This window comes from Perognathus longimembris, chromosome 6, assembly GCF_023159225.1.
Source record: "Perognathus longimembris pacificus isolate PPM17 chromosome 6, ASM2315922v1, whole genome shotgun sequence".
NCBI lineage: Eukaryota > Metazoa > Chordata > Mammalia > Rodentia > Heteromyidae > Perognathus > Perognathus longimembris.
The window spans coordinates 77,922,874-77,950,545 of NC_063166.1; the positions used below are offsets into that span (position 1 = coordinate 77,922,874).

Genomic DNA, 27,672 nt, shown 5'->3' on the forward strand with positions numbered 1-27,672 from the left:
GTGGCAGCCACCGTCCATGCGGCTAGCACATCTGTCCACCTGTATCCTATAAAGCAATATATTAATCCTGGGTCAGGAAAGTTGAGGTTAATAGTCACATTTGTATGAAGCAATCTCAATTTCTTGATCTTGAGAGTTTATGAGAACACAGGAGAGAAAATGGGAAGGTAAAATCTTAATTTATGCCAAGAGTTGTTAAGGCTACATGCACACTTAACTTTTAACACACTGAGTATAAAATAACATGCTGATTTTATACCATTGTACTTTTATCACATTCTGTATATTTGAACCTTATGGAAACACACTGAATATAAAATAACATACTGGTGTACTTTTACCACATGTTGCATATTTGAACCTTATGGAAATTTTTATAGGCACCTTTATCTGCATCGAACATTGGGATGAAAACCTATTGTTATGCTTTTAAATCTTACCAACAACCACACGCACGCGCGCACACACACACACACACACAAAAATACCTGAGCGCTCTTTAAAATTGCTTTGATTGGCCATTTAAATTTTTTGGAATTCCAGCGGCAAATGATATTATTGCCCATAATAGAACCACGTGGTTGAATAAAAAACAAAAGGGAAACCTGTTAATTACACACTCCCAACATGACCATTTTTAAATCACAGTGGACAAGCAAACCCTTTTATCCATTCAGAAAAACTCCAGTTGATTTCATATCTTTGAACTGGTAAACATGGAAGTTCAATCATATTACCTATTGCTGTATCAAAACTCTTTGTTTTCCTTTCAATATTCCATTTTAGTTTATAATTTGAGACTTTCCTGGCTCCAACCCCGTCTGCAGCTGTAAGTCTGACACAGAGAGAAAACGTGCAGGCAAGCACAGCGGGGTGCTAGCCCCTCCCAGCTGCAGCGCAATCGCTGAGTCCCCGCCCAGCCCAGGGGAGTCTGGCACGCCCCTCACCTGGGGGGAATGGGTGGGGCCCCGCCTCCAATATGGCGTGCCCCATTGTGCTCCACGTGTGTGTTAAGTCAGAGAAATCAGGATTCAACCAACTCACCCGAATTTCTGAGCTTAACGACCATCGGCGGGCATAAAGCAGTTTGCCGGGCTGCAGCAGGTCCAGCCACTCCGGGGCTGCTGCCGCCACTGCTGCCGCCCACACACCCCAACTGGGACGCCGGCCCATGGTCTAAACTGCACGCCACGCCTTTTTTTTTTTTTTTTCCTCTATCCGCAGGCTGGGCTGCAGGCAAGCTGCTGGCTCCAGCCCAGCCACTGTAAATACAAGACTGGCCAAAGTAGCAGCGATCCCCAAAGCTCTGCCGCCGCCATGCCACAGCTTCCCACATGGCGGAACCGCGCTTCCGCCACGCCGTGCTCGGCCCGCCACACTCGGCTGCCCAAATGCTACCGCAAAAGATGCCTGGTGCCGCCCGGGGCCACGTGGGCCCCAGTGCACGCAGCTCGCGAACCCGGGGCCGCACAGAGCCCAGTGTACTCACGCTCAGCCCGCGCAAGCCAAACCGCTCCGGCGCTCGGCCACCCACTGCTTCTCAAGCGCCACTGCGGGTGCCTGCCGTCTGGCCCGGGGCGCACAGAGCAGAACTAACCGACCCCAGCCCGGGGTCGCATTCCTCTTGCTCTGGCCCCACTGCTCCACTGACATGTTTCCGCGGGAGGCGCGCCCCGCTCCCTCCGCCGCCTGGCGCCAAATCGCCACGGCGGGGCAACTCTCTGGCCGCGTCCCGCGAGCCTGTCTTGTCTCCATGCTTCTGCCCCGTCTGGATGGGCAGGACCCTCCTCTAAAACCCTACTTAGCACGATTCTGTGGGGGATACTGTACCCCGAACTTCTCGGCCGTACGATTCGGTCCCCGTCTGGGCGCCATTTATGTTGGGATCTGGACGATCCCTTTCTCCCCCCCACGGGGAGAATGGTAACCACAAACTCTATGAAAGAGCACTCAGCCTGGCCCTCCGCCAGCGGAAGGCCAAAGGCGTGCTCACATGGGCAAGCGCTAAGTTGAGGACCGCTTGCTGAAGCTTCCCCTCCCCCCAGTCCCCCCACATGTTACCGAGGGCGGAGGTGAAAAGGAAGGCATCAGGGACACGCTGCGGTGGTGGAAAGCATCTCAAAGACTTTAATATGGAAGGGCACTTATATAGAGGTAATGGCGGGAAAGAAAGGGGGCTGGCCAAAGGGTCAGTCATAGGCTAGGGACCACGTTCATCAAGTGACATCACAAAACTTCCCTTTGTGGGCGGGACAACCCCATCATGGTGGCACGCACGTGTTCACCTCCCAAGGGGTGGAGGCCAGAAGGTGGGAGGGACTTCTATTGTCCCAAGGCTGGTGGAAGGGCAGCCTTTCCCAGGCCATAATAATCCCCAACAGGTAGGTAGGTAGGTAGGTAGGTAGGTAGGTAGGTAGGTATATACACATAAACACACACATATAGATAAATACATAGGTACATACATACATACATACATACACACACATACACAGGTAGGTAGGTAGATAGAGAGAAAGAGAGAGAGAGAGAAGAGAAAATTCTGGGTGGAGTGGGTGAGCACAGACCATGGTTACTCAAGCCTGGCACACTTTGCCAGCCTCTGCTCTCCTGGCTGTGCTAGGTCTGGGTTCCTGTGCTTTTCCATTGCCCCTGTGATATGGGGAGAATGAACTGCAGGCTGATGTCTGACTTTTCTCTCCCAAGGAAGAAAGGAGACTGGTGTGGGGACAGGAAGGCAGGCTGCCCAAGGAGAGAGCTAATAGGGAAGTGTCAGAGCAGTGGCATCTTCATATCCCACCATGGAAGGGGATTTAACTTGGTACTTGACTCAGCTCAGTCCCTACTTGCTCTTCACATACCTATCCCCACTTTTCTTGTACCTTACTGATGTTGGACCAACAAACCATGATTGGGAATGAGCCTCTCCCCAAAAAGCATCTGCTATGGTGTATGAAGCAAGGTGGTCTCCACTTTAGAGGTCATCAGAGGATTTCGTGTCACTTGGTGGCCTTGCTAATGATGGTGATGGTGATGGCCTTGCTGATGGTGGCCTTGCTCTCCACAAGTACTGGGGGAGGCCCAGAGGATGAGAATCTCCATGCTCCATCCACAGTGTGGCCAGGAGAGAGAGAGAGAGATGGAGAGATAACCCAGAGGCTCCCAGGCCTCCCTGGGCCACCATGGCCTCTGCCTGTATACAAGGTGAGGGCGCCCCCTGCAGCCTGGGGCAGCTGCGCTGTGGCAGCTCTGCCCAGCTCTCCCTGCTGCTGGCTGCTGGCTTCATGGCTGCCAGAAGGGTGGTGTGGGGGTGGGGAAGGGCAGAGCAGTCAGACACCAAGATTTGGTGAGTCACAGCAAGTGAGGCGCATGCTCACCAGGTCCTAGGTGGGGCTCTGTCTCCCCTGTCCCAGTGTCCCTCTCTGTGTGCCTCCCAGGGGCTCAGCTGAAAACCAGCGACCCACAAACCCCCATCAGGGACACACTAGGGTCAGCACAACACAGCGGCAGGGCACAGTACTGCAGAGAAAAACACAGAACTTACTCACCCCCAAGTGCAGCTCACCCATTAGGCAGTAAGGTTCAACAGCCAAACTCAAACCCAGAGCCAGGACACAAACAAGTCTCCACTGACGGACCAACCAGAACCACACAAAGCCAAGCCAAGTTCGCCAACTACAGATCTCCAGATGCTCAAATCACAAAGAAATATTACAAATTTCATGAAAGGTCAAGCCAACTCGTCAACTTCAAAAAGTAGTACAACTGAAGAGGAGATGGGGTATAAAAAAACAACTGAGGCTATGAGAGCAGAAATGATGGAAAGCTTCAGGAACAAATTCAGAAAACAATTCCAAGAGTTTAGAATGGAAGTCTCAAAGGACCTTCAGGAAGTCAAGAAAGAAATGGAAGCAAAAATGGATAGAGTGCACTCCTCCGTTAAAGAAGACCTTAACATCCTGAGAAGCGAAATGCATGGAAAAATAGATTTAAAATACAACTCTTTAAAAGAAGAAATTTCCATGATGAGAGCTGATCTGGCAACCATAAATACCTCACTGACATCCATAAACTCCACACTCGAAGCCACATCACAAAGAATTGATCATATCGAATCTCGAATCTCTCTTTTGGACGACAATGCAGCTGATAAGGACCAGAAAATTACCACACTCCAAGAAACAGTTAAACTCCAGGGTAGACTAATCCAGGAGCTAGTGGACAAAGACAAGAGATATAATCTGTGCATAATTGGAATAGATGAAGGAGCAAAATGCAAGAGCAGAGGGCTGCAACATATTTTAAAAAGAGTTATTGCAGAAAACACCCCCAATCTCAAAAGGGATCTCACTCAAGTAACCGAAGCCTATAGGACACCTGGCAGACCAGACCCTAGAAAATCCTCACCCAGGCACATAATAATCAAGAATTCAGATCTCAAGAATAAAGACCAAATTTTGAATGCAGTCAAAACGAAGAAAGAGGGGGCTGGGAATATAGCCTAGTGGCAAGAGTGCTTGCCTCCTATACATGAGGCCCTGGGTTCGATTCTGCAGCACCACATATACAGAAAATGGCCAGAAGTGGCGCTGTGGCTCAAGTGGAAGAGTGCTAGCCTTGAGCAAAAAAGAAGCCAGGGACAGTGTTCAGGCTCTGAATTCACGGCCTAGGACTGGCAAAAAAAAAAAAAAAAACTAAGAAAGAGCTATATTACAATGGAAAAGGGATCAAAATCACAGCAGACCTCTACACACAAACCTACAACGCACAAAGAGCGTGGAAGAATACAATCCAAGTCCTACAGGCCAATTGCCAACTCAGAATTAGATATCCAGCAAAACTAGAATTCACCTTTGAGGAAAAAACCAGATCTTTCCATAGCAAAGAGGATCTAAAGGATTATGTGAATAAAAAACCAGCCTTACAGCGAATTCTAAGAGGGGAACCCCACCCAACAGGAAATGTACAGGACCCCCAGACAGAAACAGAAAGAAACTACAATAGCCAGATCCCAACAGAAAGAGCAGCACAATAAAGACAAGAATGAAGGGAGAGGTAAAACAGCCTAAAAGGAAAATGGAAGGGAAAAAAAACCCCACACTTATCCATGATCTCTTTGAATATAAACGGTATAAACTCTCAGATAAAGAGGAGCAGACTGACAGAGTGGATCCATAAACAAAAAGTTGCTGTCTGTTGTCTTCAAGAGACCCATCTTACAGCAAGGGACAAAAACAGGCTCTGAATGAAAGGATGGAGCAAGATCTTCCAAGCAAATGCACCTACCAAAATGGCAGGAGTAGCCATCCTGATTTCAGACAAGCTGGACTTCTCATTAAAATCAACTGAAAAAGGAAAAGAAGGGCACTACATTTTAATACAAGGAAAAATCCAGAATCAAGACATCATGGTGATAAATTTATACTCACCTAACAAAAGAGGCCCTACATATGTCAAACAAATTCTCACAGAACTACAGAACAAGATAGACCCAAACACAATCATAGTGGGAGACTTTAACACTCCACTCTCTCCAAGAGACAGATCCAACACACAGAGGATTAGCAAGGGAGCCGAAGACCTAAGTAACATCATATCCCAAATAGATCTAACAGATCTGTACAGAGTCTTTCACCCTACAGAGACCAAATACACATTCTTCTCAGCAGCCCCCGGAACATGCTTCAAAATAGATCATGTTATAGTCCACACAAAGAACCTCAGCAAATACAAGAGTATTGATGTGATCCCATGTATTATATCTGATAGCGGAATCAAGGTAACCCTCAATAACAAAGGATACCACAGAGGCTATACAAATACTTGGAAGCTAAACCCCTCACTGTTATCTAACACGTGCATCACAGAACAAATTAAGGATGAAATTAATGAATTAATAAGCCACAACAAAGAAAATACGTCGCAAAGAAACCTAAGGGATACAGACAGCTAAGGAAGAACTGAGGGGCAAGATCATTGCCCTCAGCACTCACATTGAAAGAATGAAAGCAGAGCAGGTGCAAAACCGCACAAGGAAACTAAAACATCTGGAGAAACAAGAAATAATCAAATCTAAAATGACAAGGAAGAGAGATAACAAAGATTAAAGAAGAGATAAATCTGATTGAAAATAGAAAGACCATTCAACAAATAAATAAAACTAAAAGCTGGTTCTTTGAGAAAATAAATAAAATTACAGACCCCTTGCAAGACTTACAAAAAAAAAAGAAGAGAAGAGTCTCATATACGTAAAATCAGGAACTCCACCGGAAAAATTACACCAAGTACACACGATATTCAAACAACCATAAGGAACTATTTCCAGTACCTCTACTCACTAAAAAACAGTAATTTTAAAGAAATGGATCAATTCTTAGAGAAGTATAAACTGCCCAAACTGAATCAAGAAGAAATAAATCAACTACATAAACCAATAACTTACAGCGAGATACCGGGGGTAATCAAGAGCCTCCCAATAAACAAAAACCCAGGCCCAGATGGAATCACCAATGAATTCTATAAAACCTTTAGTGAGGAGCTAATATCAGCACTCCTCAAACTCTTCTGCAAAATAGAAACAGAGGGAGAAATCCCAAACTCATTCTATGAAGCTAATATTATACTCATCCCCAAACCAGATAAAGACCCAACAGACCAATATCACTAATGAACACAGACGCAAAGCTCCTCAATAAAATATTAGCTAACAGGATCCAGAAACTGATCAAGAAAATTATACATCATGACCAAGTAGGCTTCATCCCACAGACACAAGGGTGTTTCAACATCCATAAATCTATTAAGGTAATTCATCACATAAACAGAACTGAAGTCAAGAATCACATTGTTATCTCAGTCGATGCCCAAAAAGCCTTTGACAAAATACAACATCCATACTTATTAAAAGCTCTGGAGAAACAGGAATAGATGGAACATTCTTTAAAATAATAAAAGCCATATACAACAGACCTACTGCTAATATAGTATTAAATGGAGAGAAACTAAAATCATTCCTCCTAAACTCAGGAACAAGACAAGGAGGCCCACTCTCCCCACTTCTTTTCAGCATAGTGCTGGAATCCCTAGCCATAGCAATAAGGCAAGAGAAGACATCAAAGGGATCCACATCGGCAAAGAGGAAATCAAACTATCCCTATTCACAGACGACATGATCTTATATCTGAAGGACCCAAAAAACTCAGTCCCCAAACTCCTACACCTAATATACCATTTTGGCAAAATAACAGGATACAAAATCAACCCTCAAAAGTTAGCAACTTTTCTGTACACCAGCAATGTACAAGCAGAAAAGGAAATTATGAAAATAATACCATTTACAGTAGCTAAAAAAGAATAAATTACCTAGGGATCAACCTAACTAAAGATGTGAAGGACCTATTTAATGAGAACTATAAAAATCTAAAAAGGGAAATCAAAGAGGACACAAGGAGATGGAAAGACCTCCCATGCTCATGGGTAGGCAAAATCAATATAGTGAAAATGGCCATATTGCCCCAATTGTTATACAAATTCAATGCAATCCCTATCAAAATCCCAGTTACATTCTTCACTGAAATAGAGAAAGCAATCCATAAATTCATATAGAACAGCAAAAGACATAGAATAGCCAAAGCAATTCTAGGCAAAAAAAAGCAGTGCAGAAGGTATCACAATACCAGACTTCAAGCTCTACTATAGGGCCATCATAACAAAAACAGCCTGGTATTGATATGAAAACAGACCGGAAGACCAATGGATCACAATTGAAGATCCAGAAATAAAACCGCACTCTTACAGTCAGCTGATATTTGACAAAGGAGCTAAAGACATACAATGGAATAAACATAGCCTCTTCAACTACTGGTGCTGGGAGAACTGGGCAGCCATATGCAGAAAACTCAAAATAGACCCAAGCCTATCACCATGCACCAAGATCAACTCAAAATGGGTCAAAGACCTCAATATCAAACCTGAATCTTTGAAACTACTGAAGGACAGAGTAGGAGAGACACTAGAACTTATATGCACAGGAAGAAACTTCCTGAATGGAGTCCCAGGGGTACAACAGATAGGGAAGAGTCTCGACAAATGGGACTACTACAAAATAAAGAGTTCCTGCACAGCTAAAGACATAGCCACCAAACTAGAAAGACAGCCAACCATATGGGAAAGGAGCTTCACCAGCACAGCAACAGACAAAGGCCTAATATCTGTCACCTACATAGAACTCAAAAAACTAACTCCCTCCAAGCCCAGTAAACCAATTAGGAAATGGGCAAAGGAGCTAAAGAAAGACTTCACAGGAGAAGAGATAAATATGGCAAAGAAACATATGAGGAAATGTTCAACATCCCTGGCAATGCAAAGGAAATGCAAATAAAAACAACCCTGAGATACCACCTCACTCCAGTTAGAATGGCCTATACTCTGAACTCAGGCAACAACAAATGCTGGAGGGGGTGCGGAGAAAGAGGAACCCTTCTCCATTGTTGGTGGGAGTGCAAATTAGTACAACCACTTTTGAGAATAGTATGGAGGTTCCTCAAAAAGCTCAACATAGACCTACCCTGTGACCCAGCCATACCACTCCTAGGCATCTATCCTGAACAACAGGCCTCAAGATATCAAAAAGACATCTGTACATCCATGTTTATCGCTGCACAATTCACAATAGCCAAAATATGGAAACAACCCAGATGCCCCTCCACCGATGAATGGATCCAAAAAATATGGTACCTATACACAATGGAATACTACATAGCGATTAGGAATGGTGAAATATTGGTATTCACAGGGAAATGGTCAGAACTTGAACAAATAACGTTGTGCGAGACAAGCCTAGAACACAGAAAACAAAGGGGCATGATCTCCTTGATATATAACTGTCAAGGTGGGGGGATGGAGAGACAGTAGAGACCAGGCCTGGGAAACCAAAAACTGCTTGTCAAATGGTATTTCCCACAGGTTTGGGTCAGAGGCCCTACATTATGTAACTAAAACCAAACAACTACTCAACATATAAAGGTCAAAATAGACCTCTCTGTGGATCACAATAGCTCAAAAGCTATGTATATATGTTCATATAAGACAAAGATAAGCAAACTCTATTGTTGACGTTACATTTAAAGTCCAAGGTGAATTTCCTTTGGCGTAGGCCATGTGGCTACTGTATATGTTTCTTTTTTTTTTTTTTTTTTTTTTTTTGGCCAGTCCTGGGCCTTGGACTCAGGGCCTGAGCACTGTCCCTGGCTTCTTCCCGCTCAAGTCTAGCACTCTGCCACGTGAGCCACAGCGCCGCTTCTGGCCGTTTTTTTCTGTATATGTGGTGCTGGGGAATCGAACCTAGGGCCTCGTGTATCCGAGGCAGGCACTCTTGCCACTAGGCTATATCCCCAGCCCCTGTATATGTTTCTTGTACACTGGGTATTGTATATATGTCTACCTGATCTAGGGAAGGGAAAGAAAAACAGGGTGTAAGATATCACAAGAAAGGTACACAGTGCCCTATTATGTAACTGTACCCCTTTTGCACAAAACTGTGTCAAAAATTTTTAATTAATAAAAAACATATATATAAATAATAAAATAAATTGAACCGTAAAAAAAAAAAAAGTCTCATGGACTTTCCTGCCGCGAGTAGCTTTGAATTTCCATACTGAGATCTCAGCCTCCTTGTAGGAAAGACTACAGGAATGAGCCACTAGCTCAGGCAGCCAAATTCCATAGTTAGCTGGAGCTCTACCCTCTGACTTACATATACAGGTCAGGTTAAGCAGGTTAATTTTCAAATGAAACTTAACAAGCTTTTCCACAAAGGATCCTAATGAATGGTAATCTTCCTGGAGTGGGAGGCATTGTTCAATTGGTCAAGGACTAGCCAATAAGCTAAAGGATCTGATACTGAATTCCAGTCCCAATCTATCCAAAATAAAGAGAATTGAAGTCTGCCTAACATCAGCCTCCTAAGTAGCAAGTCTAAAGGCCTAGAACCCCTTCCTCATCAATCTATTGCCGTCTTCTGACATCAAGAACTTTCTACAGGGGCTGGGACTATGGCCTTATGGCCGAGTGTTTACCTCATATACATGAAGCCCTGGCTTCAATTCCTCAGCACCACATATAAAGAAAAAGCCAGAAGTGGTCCTGTGGCTCAAGTGATAGAGTGCTAGCCTTCAGCAAAAAGAAGCCAGGGGACAGTGCTAGGCCCTGAGTTCCAGCCCCAGGACTGGCAAAAAGCAAAAAAAAAAAAAAAAAAAAAAAAAAAAAAGAAGGTTCTACAGCACAACTCACCAAGAATAAAACTGATTTTATTGTCGTTGTTGTTTAGTCAGTTGTGGGACTTGAACGCAGGATCTCTCCCTGTCATTGAGAAATATTCTCAAGGCAAATGTGCTACCACTTTGAGCTCCAGCTTCAGTTCCAGATCATGAGTGGTTAATTGCAGATAAGAGTCTCGATGGGCTGGGGGCTGGGAATATGGCCTAGTGGCAAGAGTGCTTGCCTCCTATACATGAGGCCCTGGGTTTGATTCCTCAGCACCACATATACAGAAAATGGCCAGAAGTGGCGCTGTGGCTCAAGTGGCAGAGTGCTAGCCTTGAGCAAAAAAAGAAGCCAGGGACAGTGCTCAGGCTCTGAGTTCACGGCCTAGGACTGGCCAAAAAAAAAAGAGTCTCAATGGGATTTTCTGCCCAGGCAGTCTTGGAATGGTGATCCTCAGTTCTCATCCTTCTAAGTAGCTGGGATTACAGGTGTGGGCCACCAGTGCCCAGTGACCTCTATGAATTCTGGAGCTTCTTTCTTAGCACTAACTCCAATCCTGTAGAGTCATCCTGTGAACTTGAGGAAACTTGGCGAAACACCATCCTCCCTTCAAGTGTTCCCGCCACCCACGGATGCTGTGAACCCCATATTGGCCATCAAGTCCCCACCTGAGGACATGTGGCATGTTTCCTTCCTGTCTTCTCTCCTTACCCCACCCGGCCCCATGGATTCTCTTCCCCTTGCCTGCCTTTCTCTGTGGTTTCAGTACAGTTTCCCTGCCTGGGTAGGGCAGCCATGCCCACTTCCTGATTCTCCAGCTATCTCTGTGCTAGGGAACAGCCCCAGGCCACGATCTCCCCACCTGCAGAAATCCACAGATCTGAGGAAACTTCTGTTTGTTCCACACGTCATCCCCAGTCACAGTCTCAGTCACGTCCCAATCTCTAACGCCCTTTAAAAGAGTTCCAGGGTCTCAGGCCCAGTGTCCCATTCCTAGTGGACCACGGGAGCTGGGGAATTCCCTTCTCCAGCCTCAGACCCAGCCAGCTGGGAAGGCTCTGAAGCAGGACTGCCAACACAACCTACCTGATTCTGCCATCAGCTGCTCAGGTAAGCACCTCAGCTCTGTGGGCCTAGGATTCGGGGAGCAGAGCACTTCCACTGTGGGCAGATGCAGTGAGCTCTCACAGTCAGTGTGGGTGCTTAGCACTGAGTCTGGAAGCGAGCTACTGCTGCTGTGCTTGCCAGCTCTCAACTCCCTTCCTCCTTCTGAACGAAGCTCTGCAGGCCAGCATATTGGGCCCTATTGGGTTTACAAACCCACATTGGGTTTACAAAACCACAGATTGTCCTGCCTAGGCTCTAATGACAACAATAATATAATGCTGGGGCTGAGAACATGGCCTAGTGGTAAAGTGCTCAATTCATGAACAATAATACAATACTTAGTGATTTTTATTTACAGCCTCTCCTATGTGTGCTAAAATTTATGGACTTAAATTCTCAGTCTTCCTTTTTCTAATGTAGTATTGCACATCTCCCATCTAGTTTGTTCTTGGTTAATTGGAGATGGAGTCTATTCAGGCTGTCTTTTGGCTTTCCATCACCTTGCTTGAGCTCCCAGCCATTAGGGTAGCTTGGTTTACAGGCCTGAGTCTCTGGAGCCTGGGCATATGTAAAGCTCTGCCAGGGAGCCCTGAATCTTCAGGGCAGTGACTGGCCTCTATCATCTCTGCTTTCTAGATGTGATCACAGCCACTAAGCATGGGGAAGGCCTCAAAGGAAAGAACTCTCTGCTCTCAGCCCCCACCCCACAGACTCCAACAAGAGCCAGGAGACCGTGTGTCCTGGTTTCCTTCCACCAGCTCCATCCTCTAGAGGACGAAGCAGCCTTGCTGTCAGTATATCATTAGAACACCAAAACAGAAAAGGAAACAGCATGGTACATTATGCTACATGCGGCTAGTACAGATTCCAGTGAAAGTGTTGTCAGGTGATACCTGAAGCAGCGCTCACAGGCGGCCCAGGGTCCCCCCCCCCCAGCCTTTGTTGCACCTTTAAGTTGATCACTATTGTATCCCTCTCCGGTCTCTCTTGCTGCCTTGTTGGGGCCCACACACAGTGGAGATGGATGAACACTGGAACCCACCAGAACCAGTGGCTTCTGGAGGAGCTCTGGATGAGTTTGTGGAATGACAATCTACACATGGCCAGGTTGTGTGTGCTCAGTCACCTGGCACCAGGCCATGTCTAAATCCCATGCTCTACTCCTCCACCCAGAACCTTCCAGGATTTCCTGGTGCTGAGGCCCAAATCCAGATCAATGCTTGCCCCTTGAATTGGTTTCTAGTTTTGTGGGGGAGAGAGGGGAGGGTTGAATTTCATTTGGAGCCCAGTGCTCTGCCACTGAGCTACATCCCTACCACCAGGCCTGACCTTCATCAGGACCTTAAGCCAAAAGTACTTTGTCCCATCTTTTTTTGTTTATTCTTTGTGTTTTTCCATTCCTGGGGCTTGGGCTCTGGGCTTGCGAGCTGTTGCTGAGCGTTTGCACTCTACCAATTGAGCCATAGCCCGGCTTCAGGCATGTTGTGGTTAATTGGTGCTAGGAGTCTCACGTACTTACTTGCCCCAGGATAATGATCCCCAGACAGATGATAGGCATGAGCCACCAGCATGGGGTTGTTTTCACCCATCTTAAAGGGGTTGAAAGACACGACAAGACTATGTAAGGCAGTGGCATTGAGTAAGGCATTGAGAGGTGGGTGAGCAGAAACAGCCTCTCACCAGAGCATGGCCACAGGTGCGCATTCATGTGCCACAGTCAGCATGGCCTGTCACATTCCTGGGCAGACACCACACACGGTGATCACCACTCAGTTATCTGCCATGGGACTTGTCATAGAACTAGTGGCTGCCTTGCTCATCTCATAAGGAAATCCTGCCACTCTGCACACAGCCTGCCAGGTGTCTGTGCGTCACTGACTCTGCCCCTCATTTCTGATGAAGCCTCCTCCCTCTCTCCCTGCGTCTGACCCAACAGCCGGCCTCCCTCCTCTGCTCTCAGCCTCCCCAGCCCGAGCCCAGCTCAGGTGCTGTGGGTTGTGGTCCATCCACCTGCAGGGTCTCCATCCCAAGGGTCCAGATGTGACTCAAGTCATAGAGTCTGGGCAACACCATGAGCTTCCTTCTCAACACCTAGCTACATCCCGGCCTGCCGCTCTACTTCCTTACTTCTGTGCACAGAGGCAGGGACTATGTGTCTATGTGTCCTGTCACCTGTCCCCAGGTGGCACTCAGAGCACAGCCATTGTAGTTGCACAATAAATATTTCTTGTATGGCTGATTCTGCCTTTTATTTTATTTTTTCTGTTCCTTTAATGGTTTTGTTTGTTTGTTTGTTTGTTGTGAGAGTACTCTCTTTGGAACACAGGCCCCTGTGCAGGATTAGCTTCCTTACTATATTGGCTTTCTACCCCTGAGGTATAAATCACTCTCAGGTTTAGCTGATGAAGTTTAACAAACTTATCCACTAGGGAGCACAGTGAACCATAAACCTGGGATGTGAGGCGAGTCTCAGGTGGTAGATGCTAGCCTATAAGCTAAAGAATCAGGTACTGAGTTCAAGTCCCAATCTCAGCCCCACACTTCTCCAAAAAAGAATTGCAACCTTCCAGACAGGAAGCTCTGGAGTAGGAAGCTTGGAGGCTGAACCCCCTTCCTCATCCATTTTCTGCTTTCTTACATCTAGAAGATTCTGCAGCACCACCCAAGGCCTACAGTGAATTCTTCATCTGCTGCCTCAGCTCTAGCTCGAAGTCTGTAAAGTCATCATTGGAATTGATTGGCAGAATCTCGATGAAGCACCGTCTTCCCTTCACTGTAATCCTGCCACCTACAGCTGCTGTGAACCCCAGAGGGGACAGCAAGTCACCACCCTGAGGATGTGTGGTGTGTCTCCTTCCAGCCCTCCCTCCTTCCCCTTCCTCCTTCTTTCTCCCTCTTCCCCTTACCTGCCTTTCTCTGTGGTTTCAGCATCATTTCCTTGCCCCACTCAGGACTGTAGTCTGCCCACAGCACAATTCTCCAGCAATCTCTCTTCTAGGGAACAGCTCCAGGCTGTTTCTCCCCCAATTGCAGACATGGATCTGTAGAAATTTGTTTGTTCCACACTTTGTCCCCAGTCACAGTCACGTCCACAACTCCAAATCCCTTTAAAAGTGTCCCCTGGTCTCAGGCCCAGTGTCCCATTCTCAGTGGACCACAGAAGCTGCGGAATTCCCGTCTCCAGCCTCAGCCCCAGCCAGCGGGGAAGGCTCTGAAGCAGGACTGCCACACTCTCATCCTGACTCTGCCATCAGCTGCTCAGGTATGCACCTCAGCTCTGTGGGCCTGTGTTGGGGGCTCGGGACCCTCTTCCCCCTATCTCCCAGGGGGATGCCTGATCCCAAATTGTGAAAGAAAGTCGGCTCTACCCCTCCCGCCCGTGGAAGGAGTAAAGCGTATCTTTGCGGACTTCGCTGAGCTGGGGAGAAAAGCTGAGACCCCCCTCCCCGGTCCCCTCACTTGTCAGGAACGGTGGCAGAAAGAGACTTCGGGGAGACGATTCAATGGTCCATCAGTCTCACCCGTCCAGAGGGAGGGCAGAAGAAGTTATTACGGTGACAAAGGCGGAAAGGAGAGGGACTTGGGGTGACTAGCTGATTGGCTGAGCTGGGCTGCCCATCAGGTGATGTTATGAAACTTCCTCTATGGGCGGGGACCACTATCCCCCAAGGGCCAGGCCTCCACCATTATACACATGGTCGAGCTGAGAGGCGGGGACCGCTTTCTTCTCTTCTGGTTGAGGCCGGGAAGGTGGGAGGGGCTCCCTCCCACACTGCCCCAGGGCTAGGGGAAGGGCAGCATCTTGGGAGCTCTGTCGCCCTTCCCCCCTTAAGGCCAAACTAAATTCCCAACATCTGCCTCTTTTTGTTTTTTAAATGAGCAGGGGATGCTGTAAACGGACAGCACATATGTAGGCATAAGGCAGAACAAGTCCAGAAAAGTTGGAGTCTTTAGTCTGTTTCCATGCCACTCAAGATAATGCAGGCATCATCTCTCTTTTGGCAGTGAGGTTGAAGCTTTGGCATCTCTGGTAGTTCACAGTAGCTGATAACTTAAACACAAGTGGTTAGTAAAACATTCCTTTTTCTTTATAAACATTGAAGCGAAGGTGCTAAACCTTTGCGCTTACTTTTAAAACATTTTTATCATGGGGCTGGGGATATGGCCTAGTGGCAAGAGCGCCTGCCTCATATACATGAGGCCCTGGGTTCGATTCCCCAGCACCACATATACAGAAAATGGCCAGAAGTGGCGCTGTGGCTCAAGTGGCAGAGTGCTAGCCTTGAGCAAAAAAAGAAGCCAGGGACAGTGCTCAGGCCCTGAGTCCAAGCCCCAGGACTGGCCAAAAAATAAATAAATAAATAAAAAACATTTTTATCATGAAACATTGAGGTTGAGTGTCAAAACCCTCAGCTCCTATTTCCCTCTAATGGGACTCCCTAACAGCAGGGTGAAAGGCAAGGGAGAAACAGTGAAATTTCCTATTTCAGTCCCTGTGCAAAGCCGTGCGCAATATTGCCATGGCAAAAAATCGCGCCATGAGAGACGCTCAAGAAGAGTCTAGAAGGCAGACAGGGAAAGAAAACGTCGCTATCAACGTTGTGTGCAGGAAAGCTTTCTATATTCTCTTGGAAGAGCAGAAGAAATCCAGTATTGTCCTTGTTTTCCTAGAGAAAGCAACAAGACATTTCTCCAGAGCAAGTGCTCTAGGTTTAGTTTTCCAATCTTGAAAGGCACATACAATGTTCCATCCCACACTGATTTGGGATTATTTAAAATTGTTTAAGATATTTAATATAAGCATAACTATCCTTAATTAATCCTGGGGGCTACCCCCTCCTTTTGTTTTTTTTAAATTATTACACCGGCGGGCACCAGGCAGGGGGTATGGGTGAAGGTCTTTTCTTCTGTAGCTACTTCCTGCTGAAAGGGGTGGATGTAATCAAGGGCCCCTGATCAGCCTGGCACCGTCCAGTGTGGCTGGCAAAAGTTCCCATCATTACCATGAGAATGGTCCCTAGGGCCAGAGGGTTCCATGGTCTCCTCTGGACAACTCCTGCATCATGGGCATACCCAGAAGTTTCCAGGGCTGGGGCCTCCAGGGTTCAGGTCTGTGTTAGGGTGACGGCTATGAATGGCAAGTTCCCAGGTGGTGATCTCAGCAAGAGATGTTATTCTGTTAAAAGAGACTTTTGAAAAGGTCAGGCAAAAGATTGATAAGTTTATAGGGCTAGTTAACATGAATGGCGTAGAATATAGCCTGGGCATAAGCCAGGAAAGTTCCATTTGGAGCATAAATCCCATTGTAAAATGAACAGGTAAGGAGAAATGACTGAAAGAAGTGTTTAGTGATAGAAAACCGATTTGGCATAGCCAGTCAGAGGCAATATATACATGTTTACATATACATATATATGTATGCATATACATATATATGTATATATACACATATACATATATATACGTGTACATGTACATATATACATATATACATATATACATATATATATATATACACACAACTGGCAGAAAAAAGGAAAATGGACAGGTATTATTTCTTTCGATTTCCCAGCTCTGATCCGTTTTAAAAGGGCGAGACAAGACAGCTCCGTTTAGGATACAACACCATTCTCCTCTCACTCCACTCCACATTCCCATCTCCTGGACTGGCTAAGTCCCAGGAATTCCAGCGCTTGTTGCTGGGATGGCATGCTCCTATCCACATTTACGGGTTTTGAACTCAGGGCCTGAGCACTGTCCCTGAGCACTTCTGTTCAAGACTAGTGCTCTACCACTTGAGCCACGGTGCCGCTTTCAACATTTACCTGGTTCTCTTGAGCCAAGCTCTCAATCTGGCTCTTTGCTGGTTAACTGGGAGGTGGAGATTTAAAGAGATTTTTTCTTTTGCCCGGGCTGGCTTTGAACTGTACCCAGGAAGTCTTCGTCATACAAGCCCTTTTTATCTCCAACTGAGCAGCAAGGAAAACAACAGAGATAATCCATTTGTAACTTCTTGAGAGCTGACCAAAAACTGCTTGTTAAGGTTTTGCTGTAACACTTAGAGAACATGAGATCTATGTACCACCAATCTGAATCACGCCATTTCATCTTACTGGCAGGTGAGAGAGAACACAGATAAATGATTACTGGGGGCAAAGGGTTAAAGCAGTGTGGAATTTTCAGTTTTAGCAGTGGCTGCGTCTTTCATCCCAAATTGGCAGGTTCCATGCCATGCGATGGAGAGATCTGGGCAAGGCTGCAGTGGCATCTCTGGATAGACTGTCACATCTCGTTTTGGGTTGCCTGCAAAATTTCTACACAGACTGGTTGGTATTTAAAATCCCCCAACATTTCTGGCTTTTGTAGGCTGATGCCCTTCTGGTTTAAGCAGGGTAAAAGGATTTTCTTAATCACAAAATCCACATGGCTATCTCTGTGGCCACCACCATAACTAGGACGTTTTTAACCTGGAGTAACTGTTACGATAGGACTATTCAAATCCTCACAAGGCTCATAAATTGTTTGAGCAGTTTCCAAGGCAAGAGAGAGAGAGAGAGACCAAGGTTTCGTTAGTAGTGAAACCAGGCAGCTTGGGAACAGACAGCTAGCACACGCGTTGGACCTGCATCCTAGGAATCAAAATGTTTAATTTGGGGTTAGGAAAATTTAGGTTAATAGTCACATTTGTATGAAATGATTCCTATTTCTTGATCTTGAGAGTTTATGAGAACACAGGAGAGAAAAATGGGAAGGTAAAATCTTAATTTATGCCAAAGAATTGTCAGGACTAGATGTACACTTGACTTTTAACACACTGAATATAAAAAAAAAAACACTGGTTTTATATCATTGTACTTACACCACCTGCTGTATATTTGAACCTTTTTGGAGTTTTTCATAGACATATTTGCTTGCACCCGAACACGACCCGTTTGGGTTGAAAACCTATTTTTGTTCTGCTTTTAAGTTTTACCAGACAGACATACAGACACACAGACACACATATGAACCCTGAGCGCTCTTAAAATTGCTTTTTTTTTTTTTTTTTTTTTGGCCAGTCCTGGGCCTTGGACTCAAGGCCTGAGCACTGTCCCTGGCTTCCTTTTTGCTCAAGGCTAGCACTCTGCCACTTGAGCCACAGCGCCACTTCTGGCCGTTTTCTGTATATGTGGTGCTGGGGAATCGAACCCAGGGCCTCATGTATAGGAGGCAAGCTCTCTTGCCACTAGGCCATATCCCCAGCCCCTTAAAATTGCTTTTTTGATTGGTCATTTAAGTTTTCTGGAATTCCAGTGGCAAATGGTATTATTTTGCCCATAATAGAACCACGTGGTTGATAAAAAACAAAAGAAACCTCTCCTAGTCACCGAATCCCAAGACAAATCTGTGACTCCCAACATGACAATTTTTTCAAATCACACCAGATAAGCAAACTTTCCATCCATCCAGAAAAACTCCTCCAATTTTTGTATCATTGAACTGGTAATTATAGGAAATCCAACCAAATTACTTATTGCTGTATTAAACTCTTTGTTTCCCTTTGTAATACTCCGTTTTAGTTTATAATTTGAGGCTATTCCTTGTTTTAACCCCGCCTGCAGCTGTAAGCTTGACACAGAGAGAAAACGTGCAGGGAAGCGGGGGGGGGGGGGGGGGGGGGGGGGTTCCTTCACAGGTAGGCGCCAGCCCCGCCCAGCTGTGGCAAAATCTCTGGAGGTCAGCCAGTCTCTTGAGTCCCCGCCCAGCTGCGGTGGAAAAATTTGGAATCTAGTTCATCTGTTAACCAAGTTTAGGATTTATCCCGCAAACTCAGAGTTAACAAATCTCCGACTAGCGAACATTGACAAAAAACCAACAACCCTTTTGTCTCCTTTAAAGCAGATTATCCAGCCTTCCCAGGCCTCAGAGGCGGGGGGAGGGAGCCAACATAAAGCACTTTCCAGTCAAAACTGCACCGCTCACAGCCGCCAGGCTGCAGCAGGTCTCAGAATTGGAAAAGAGGAGGGGGCCAGCGCAGGGCAAACCGCCCCGGGCACCCCAAGAATGCAACTGCCGCTGCCTCCATGTCCCCAGAGTCAGGCGCTCGCAGGCGCTCGCCGCCGCTCGTGAACCCGAGTGAAGCCCCCGGCCTGTGGCCACGCGGAGCCCAAACACTCGTGTGCCCGCCACCCGTTCACAGATCGGGACCTGGAAAAGCCAGGAGGGTGGGGGCTCCCAGGCAAGATGGTGGCATCCGCTCCGGGCTCCCCAGCCGCCAGTGCCACCGCCATCCCCAGCGCTCCCCTGCTGCGTCTCTGCGGGACGCTCGCCTCCGCTCAACCCCGCCTGGTGTGAAGCCGCCATGGCGGGACAACTCTTTCCGGCACTGTGTCCCGGGACTCGCGAGGCCCCGCGAGCCCATCCCTGTTCCCTCTCTATGTGTTTGCCCCCCCTCAGGGTGGGCACTTTCTCCTCTGAAAACCCACTTACTCACCACAATCTGTGGGGTCACTGAACCCTGAAATTCCCGGCCATGCGTTCCTTTGCCCACCCCGCATTCGGGCACTAGATGTTGGGGGCTGGGGACCTCCTTCCCCCTATCTCCCAAATTGTGAAAGAAACTCGGCTCTACCCCTCCCACCCGTGGAAGGAGTAAAGCGTATCTTTGCGGACTTCGCTAAGCTGAGGAGAAATGCCGAGACCCCCGCCCCGGTCCCCTCACGTGTCAGGAACGGCGGCAGAAAGAGACATCGGGTTGACGATTCGATGGTCCATCAGTCTCACCCGTCCAGAGGGAGGGCAGAAAAATTTCTTATGGTGACAAAGGTGGGAAGGAGAGGGACTTGGGGTGACTAGCTGATGGCTAAACGGGGATGCTTATCAGGGGATGTCATGAAACTTCCTCTATAGGCAGGGACCACAATCCCCCAAGGGCCAAGCCTCCGCCATTAGACGCATGGCCGAGCCGAGAGGCGAGAACCGCTTGCTTCTCTTCCGGTTGAGGCCGGAAAGTAGGAGGGGCTCCATCCCACACTGCCCCAGGGCTAGGGGAAGGGCAGCGTCTTGGGAGCTCTGTCGCCCTTCCCCCCTTAAGGCCAAACTAAATCGCCAACAGGCCTGGATTCGGGAAGCAGAGCACTTCCACTGTGTGGAGACGCAGTGAGCTCTTGCACTCAGCGTGGGTGCTTAGCACTGAGTCTGAAAGCAGAGTACTGCTGCTGTGCTTGTCAGCTCTCAACTCCTCTTCCTCCTTCTCAACATTTCCTTATATGGTATCAGATCTATTCTCTAAATTCACAGATAGTTCTGCCTTGGCTTTAATAACAATAATAATTTAATACTTACAGACATCTTTTTGTGAATTCTGGTGTGTAGAAATCCGATACTTGATTGATTGTTCTCTTGCTTTCTCACACTTGGTGCTCTACTGCTTGAGCCACACCTCCAGGATGTTATATTCATGCTTGATTAGAGATAAATTCCCAAGAATTTCTATGCAGGTTGGCTATTCAACTCCATTACTGAGCTGTCAGCCATTTCATAGCTAGCTATATAGGCTGGTGCCTCTCGGGCCTGCTCATAGTTGACCACTGCCATGCAACCCATGCCCATAGGGACAGTGTCTGGACCCTGTCACCTCTGCATCCAAGTGGTGACCCAGAACACAGTGTGTGGAACATCTAAAGAAAAGGACACCCCTGACCTCAGCCCCTACACAGACTCCACCAAGAGCCAGGAACCCCTGTGTACTGGATTCCTGCCACCAGATCCGTCCTCTAGAGGAGGAAGCAGCCTTGCTGTCAGTGGAGCTCAAAGCACAGGGCTGGATTCTGGGCTCCTGCAGGGTCCTTGTTCTGTCTGTGTCCTCTGGCCATGGATGGAATCCTCAGCTGCAGCGACAGCTTGTCTGTGACCTCCCTGTGGTCTCAGAGCCTGCCACTCTGCTGGCCCTCACCGGGGTTAAAGGGACCTTGTTACATATGCAAGAATCGGGAAATGAGAACTAAATGTCGCAAATTGTCTGCAAATTCCTCTTACGGTAAGTGGAGGTGACCGCCTAGACAGGAAGAGACGCCCCAAACCCTTCCACCTTGGGGACCAGGACCATGTCACCTGCTACTCAGTCCACAGGACACACAGCTGCTGGGGTGCGCTGGGACCCACGTTCCTCCCCTCCTCCTGACGTCCACACCTAGAGACAAATCCACATGGACTGGAGAAAACCAGGGGACAGCCCTGTTAACTGCATTGACCCCTGAGTCCCTCGGGCATCAACCACACTTTCCCCTTGTTCTCCTCTCTCCTCAGTACATGCAGAAGACTTAGCTGTGCAGCTCTAGAATCTGCCACGTGGTTGGAGTTGGCCTTGCTGTGCTGTCCTGATGATGGCGCCAATGGGGAGCCTGGTGACCATGGGGATGGTCCACCTGCTGCTGCTTCTGTCCTGTCTGGACACCGGTGGCTCTAATCGTGTCCGGCCTGCCACGCACCATTCTCTCTTTTATCCATCTCATTTCACTTGGAAAGATGCAAGCTTCACGTATCCCCCAGTGAACAGATCTCTCATTCTCAGGTTCAATGCAGCTGAACAGAAATTACAGGCTCTTGACTGGCCACACTCTTTTATACGTCTGCCAAAAGGAGAGCCCTTCTCAGGGTTTCTGTATTCTACTGATAAAAACTTTGATAACTTAGCTCTTAAACTCCTCCCTCATACTCAGTTGACTACACCTAATATAGTGTCAAACTCCAATAAGACAGATATCTGTATTGCTATTGATGTTCCTGATACTATGTTAGAGGACTTTCCTGGTAAAGGCCGTATTCCATCCTGCCTTCAGTGCAACAGCTCGAGTTGTCATGAACTGACACGGGCCTGCAGATGTGGCTGGCTTCTTCTCACCAAGAACCATGATAAAATACTACACCGGTTTGTTGGAGTCAGGTGGTCAGATGTTGATGACAGGAAACGAAATGACCCCAAATAGACCCTGCCATGGAGGATCAGGTGCAGCCTAGTGGCCTGGCCCCTACCTTACCACTCCTGTCTCCTGGCCCCTATACCAGTGCCTATGCAATGTATCCATCCACTCATGGTTCCTTCTCTTTGTCTCTGAATGTTATTGTAACCTGCTCCCTTTCCTAAAGGGGGCACTCGTTTGCTAACTTTGTCTCCAAAGCCTTGGAGCTTGGTCCCAGGTGCAGAATAAACTGGTCCTTTTCTCTTGCAAACAGAGTTGTTCTTCTGGTCAGGAGGTAGCACAGACATTCCTCACAAACACTGGGGCTTGGGAACTTATGCCTGCAATCCTAGCTACAGAAGAGGCTGAGATCTGAGGATTCTGGTTCAAAGCAAGCCCAGGCAGGAATGCTCATGAGAGGTTTTTTTCTCCAAAAAGCCAGAAGTAGACCTGTGGCTAAAGTGGTGGAGGGCCACCTTGAGTATGAAAGCTCAGGCATAGAATCCAGGCCCTAAAACACTTCAATACACGAATAAAAAGTAGGTACGTACGTACATATACCATATACACATACACACAAATATATACATTGGTAGATAGAGAGATGCATACATACATACACATACATACATACATACATACATACACACATACACAAGTAGGTAGGTAGACAGAGAGAGAGAGAGAGAACAAATATTGCGTGGAGTGGGTGAGCACAGCACATGGCGTCTCAGGCCTGGCACACTCTGCCGGCCTCTGCTCTCCTGGCTGTGCTCTGCGACTGGAAGCTAAAGCCAGGTCTGGGTTCCTATGCTTTTCCATTGCCACTGTGAAATGGGGAGGGTGAGCTGAAGCCTGATGTCTGACGTTTCTCTCCCAAGGAAGAAAGGAGACTGGAGTGGGGACAGGAAGGCAGGCTTCCCAAGGAGAGAACTATTAGGGGAATGTCAGAGAAGTGGCGTCTTCATCTCCCGCCATGTAAGGGGATTGAACTTGGTACTTGACTCGGTTTAGCCCCTGCTTGCTCCTCACACACACACACACACCCCTACTTTTCCTGTATCTTACTGGTGTTGAACCCACAAACCCTGATTGGGAATGAACCTCTCCCCAAAAAGCATCTGCTAGGGTGTATGAAGCAAGGTGGTCTCCACTTCAGAGGTCATCAGAGGATTTGGGGTCACTTGGTAGCCTTGCTGATGAGCTCTCGTCTCCCCACAAGTGCTGGGAGAGGCCCAGAGGACGGGAGGCACCTGCTCCATCCACAGTGGGCCAGGAGAGAGATAGAGAGATAATCCAGAGGCTCCCAGGCCTCCCTGGGCCACCATGGCCTCTGCCTGTATCCAACGTGAGGGCGCCCCCTGCAGGCTGGTCCTGGCATCTCTTCCCAGTTCTCCCTGCTGCTGGCTTCATGGCTGCCAGAAGGGTGGTGTGGGGGTGGAGAGGGGCAGGGCAGGAAGACACCAAGACTTTGTGAGTCACAGCAAGTGAGGCACATGCTCACCAGGTCCCAGGTGGGGCTCTGTCTCCCCTATCCCAGCATCCTTCTCTGTGGGCCTTCCATGGGCGCAGCTGAGCCCATTTCTAAGTTAAGGTCATTTTCTCAGAGTCCCTTCACTGATACCCTCATCTGAAGGGTTCTTGTGGCTCCACCTAAGATTCTTCAGTTTGCAAAGAAGCCATGTTCTCTCTCTTTCTAGGTTTGTTTTTTGTTTGTTTGTTTGGGGGGGGTTGTTTTTGTTGTTTGTTTTGTCCTTCTTCCTGGTTTTCACTCTATATTTCTGGGTCTATCGTCATAATCATCATCATGGTTGTCGTCGTCGCCATCATCATCATCATCATCATCATCACCACCACCATCATCATGCCATTATCATGATTATTATTAGTGCTGGTCCTGGGTTGTCCCTGAGGGTTTATGCTGAAGACAAGCTGTCTACTACTTGAATCAAAGCTCTACTTCAAGCTGGTTTTGGTATTATTTGGAACTAAGAGATTCACAAATGTATAGGCCCAGGCTGGCTTTCAACCACAATACTTAGATATCAGCCTCCAGAGTAGCTAGGGTTACAGCAGTGCACCTTCAAGGGCCCCAAACTCTCTAGGTTTTTGTAGTGCTATGAACAGAGTCTTATAGGCAGGCAAGGCAAGCTCTCTACCAGACAGCCAAGTGCTCTGGGAAAATGTGCTCTCTCTCTCTCTCTCTCTCTCTCTCTCTCTCTCTCTCTCTCTCTCTCTCTCTCTCTCTCTCGTCTTTGGTGTTTCTGGGGCTTCAGGTAAGGGCTACTCAATTATTAGGTAGGTGCTCTGCCACACAAGATATATCTTGGCCAGTTTTGCTATTTGATTTTTTGTTTTTCTGATGATTAATTCAAGTTGGAAGAGTTTTGAAGGGCACTAAGGTCATGCACAGAAGAATGTATGAACACAATGGGGCTGTCGACTCAGGTGTGCTGCTCTGCCCTGGAGGAAGCACTGACTTGTGATGTGTCTAAGCATTAGGAGAGCCAGGCACGGGACTCCATCATAGGCTCCCACAATGTGACACATTACGGAGAGAAAATTCACAGGACAGGAAGTTCACCAGTGAGCAGCAAACACTGGGGAGGAGGAAGGGTGTACAGGGCTGTCTTTAGGGCTAATGTCTATCAATCTCAATACTCAGGTTGAGATGTGGAGAACGGAGGTTCAAAGGTAGCCTAAGACAGAAAAGTAGAGGGGATGCCTTCTCCTTCTCTAATTCACTGCCCAAAGCCGTCCTAATTTCTGATGATTAATTGGATATAAGAGTCTCTTGGAATTTCCTGCCAGGAGTAGCTTTGAATTTCCATACTGATATCTCAGCCTCCTGTGTAGGAAAGATTACAGGCATGAGCCACCAGCTCCAACAGCCAAATTCCTTACTTAGCTGGAGCTCTACCCTCTGACTTACATATACAGGTCATGTTGACCGGGTTAATTTGCAAATGAAATTTAACAAGCTTTTCCACTAAGTCTCCAAATGAATGGTAATCTTCCTGGAGTGGGAGGCATCGCTCAATTGGTAGAGGACTAGCCAATAAGCTAAAGCATCTGGTACTGAATTCCAGTCCCACTCTGTCCAAAATAAAGAGAATTGACATCAGCCTGACATCAGCCTACTGAGTAGAAACTTTAAAGGCCTAAAACCCCTCCTCATCAGTCTCTTCCTGTCTTCTTACATCAAGAAGTTTCTACAGGGGTTGGGACTATGGCCTTGTGGCAGAGTGCTTGCCTCATGTACATGAATCCCTGGCTTCAATTCCTCTGCACCACATATATAGAAAAAGCCAGAACTGGAGCTGTGGCTCAAGTGGTAGAGTGCTAGCCTTAAGCAAAAAGAAGCCAGGGACAGTGCTCAGGCTCTGAGTTCAAGCCCCAGGACTGGAAAAAACACAAAACAAACAAACAAGAAGGTTCTACAGCACCACTCACCCAGAATAAAACTCTGATTTCTTTTTTTGTTTAGTCAGTTGTGGTACTTGAACGCAAGCTCTCTCCCTGACATTGAGTAATATTCTCAAGCAAATGTGCTGCCACTTTGAGCTCCAGCTCCAGTTCCAGATCTTGAGTGGTTAATTGCAGATAAGAGTCTCGATGGGATTTTCTGCCCAGGCAGTCTTGAAATGGTGATCCTCAATACTCAGCCTTCTAAGTAGCTGGGATTACAGGTGTGGGCCACCAGTGCCCAGTGACTTCTATGAACTCTTAGGCTTCTTTCTTAGCACTAGCACAAATCCTGTAGAGTCATCTTGTGAACTTGAGGAAACTTGGTGAAGCACCATACTCTCCTCAAGTGTTCCGGCCACCCACAGCTGCTGGTGGACCCCAAATGGGCCATCCAGTCCCCACCTGAGGACACGTGTCTCCTTACTTCTTTCCTTCCCTCCTCACCCCACCCCAGCCCCATGGATTCTCTTCCCCTTGCCTGCCTTTCTCTGTGGTTTCAGCACAGTTTCCCTGCCTGGGTCAGGACTGCAGTCTGCCCACAGCATGATTCTCCAGCTATCTCTGAGCTAGGGAAAAGCCCCAGGCCACCATCTCCCCACCTGCAGATATCCACAGATCTGTGGAAACTTCTGTTTGTTCCACACATCATCCCCCGACACGTCCCGATCTCCAATTCCCTTTAAAAGAGGCCTAGGGTCCCATTCCTAGTGGACCACAGGAGCTGGAAAATACCCTTCTCCAGTATCAGTCCCAGCCAGTCCAGAAGGTTCTGAAGCAGGACTGCCACATTCCCATCCTGACTCTGCCATCAGCTGCTCAGGTAAGCACCTCAGCTCTGTGGGCTTGGGATTCGGGGAGCAGAGCACTTCCACTGTGGGCATATGCAGTGAGCTCTCACAGTCAGCATGGGTGCTTAAATTTGTGCTTTCCAGATTCTAATCTTATTTGTCTCTCTGAAACCTTCATTGCAGACCAGCGTTGCCAGATTGGGTTTACAAAACCACAGATTTCCCTGCCTAGACTCTAATGACAACAATAATATAATGCTGGGGCTGGGAATACAGCCTAGTGGTAAAATGCTCCTTTCATGAACAATAATACAATACTTAGTGATTTTTATTTACAGCCTCTCATACGTGTGCTAGAATTCATGGACTTAAATTGTCAGTCTTTCTTTTTCTAATGTAGTATTGCAAATCTCCCATCTAGTTTGTTCTTGGTTATTTGGAGATGGAGTCTATTCAAGCTTTCTTTTGGATTTCCACCACCTTGCTTGAGCTCTCAGCTATTTTAGTAGTTTGGTTTACAGGCCTGAGTCCCTGGTTCCTGGGCTTATGTAAAGCTCTGCCAGGGAGCCCTGAATCTTCAGGGCAGTGACTGGCCTCTATCATCTCTGCTGTCCTGATGTGTTCACAACCACTAAGCATGGGGAAGGCCTCAAAGGAAAGAACTCTCTGCTCTCAGCCCCCACCCCACAAACTCCAACAAGAGCCAGGACACTGTGTGTCCTGGTTTCCTGCCACCCACTCCATCCTCTAGAGGATGAAGCAGCCTTGCTGTCAGTATTTCATTAGAACACCAAAACAAAAAAGGAAACAGCATGGTACATTATGCTACATGCGGCTAGTACAGATTCCAGTGAAAGTGTTGTCAGGTGATACCTGAAGCAGCGCTCACAGGCGGACCAGGGCCCCCTCCCCCAGCCTTTACTGAACCTTGAAGTTGATCACTATTGTATCTCTCTCCGGTCTCTCTTGCTGCCTTGTTGGGGCCCACACACAGTGGAGATGGATGAACACTGGAACCCACCAGAACCAGTGGCTTCTGGAGGAGCTCTGGTTGAGTTTGTAGAATGATAATCTACACATGGCCAGGTTGTGTGTGCTCAGTCACC

The 27,672-nt window shown here is 47.4% G+C and overlaps 1 long non-coding RNA gene across 1 annotated transcript; it reads right to left on the reverse strand.

Annotated features, from left to right (window-relative positions):
- Positions 1-7,408: 7,408 nt before the first annotated feature.
- Positions 7,409-25,670, reverse strand: LOC125352403. The gene is made up of 3 exons (XR_007211167.1): positions 25,527-25,670; positions 9,813-9,820; positions 7,409-7,419 (listed from the first exon to the last, which is right to left on the reverse strand). It is a non-coding gene; the product is annotated as an uncharacterized LOC125352403 (long non-coding RNA).
- Positions 25,671-27,672: the final 2,002 nt, after the last annotated feature.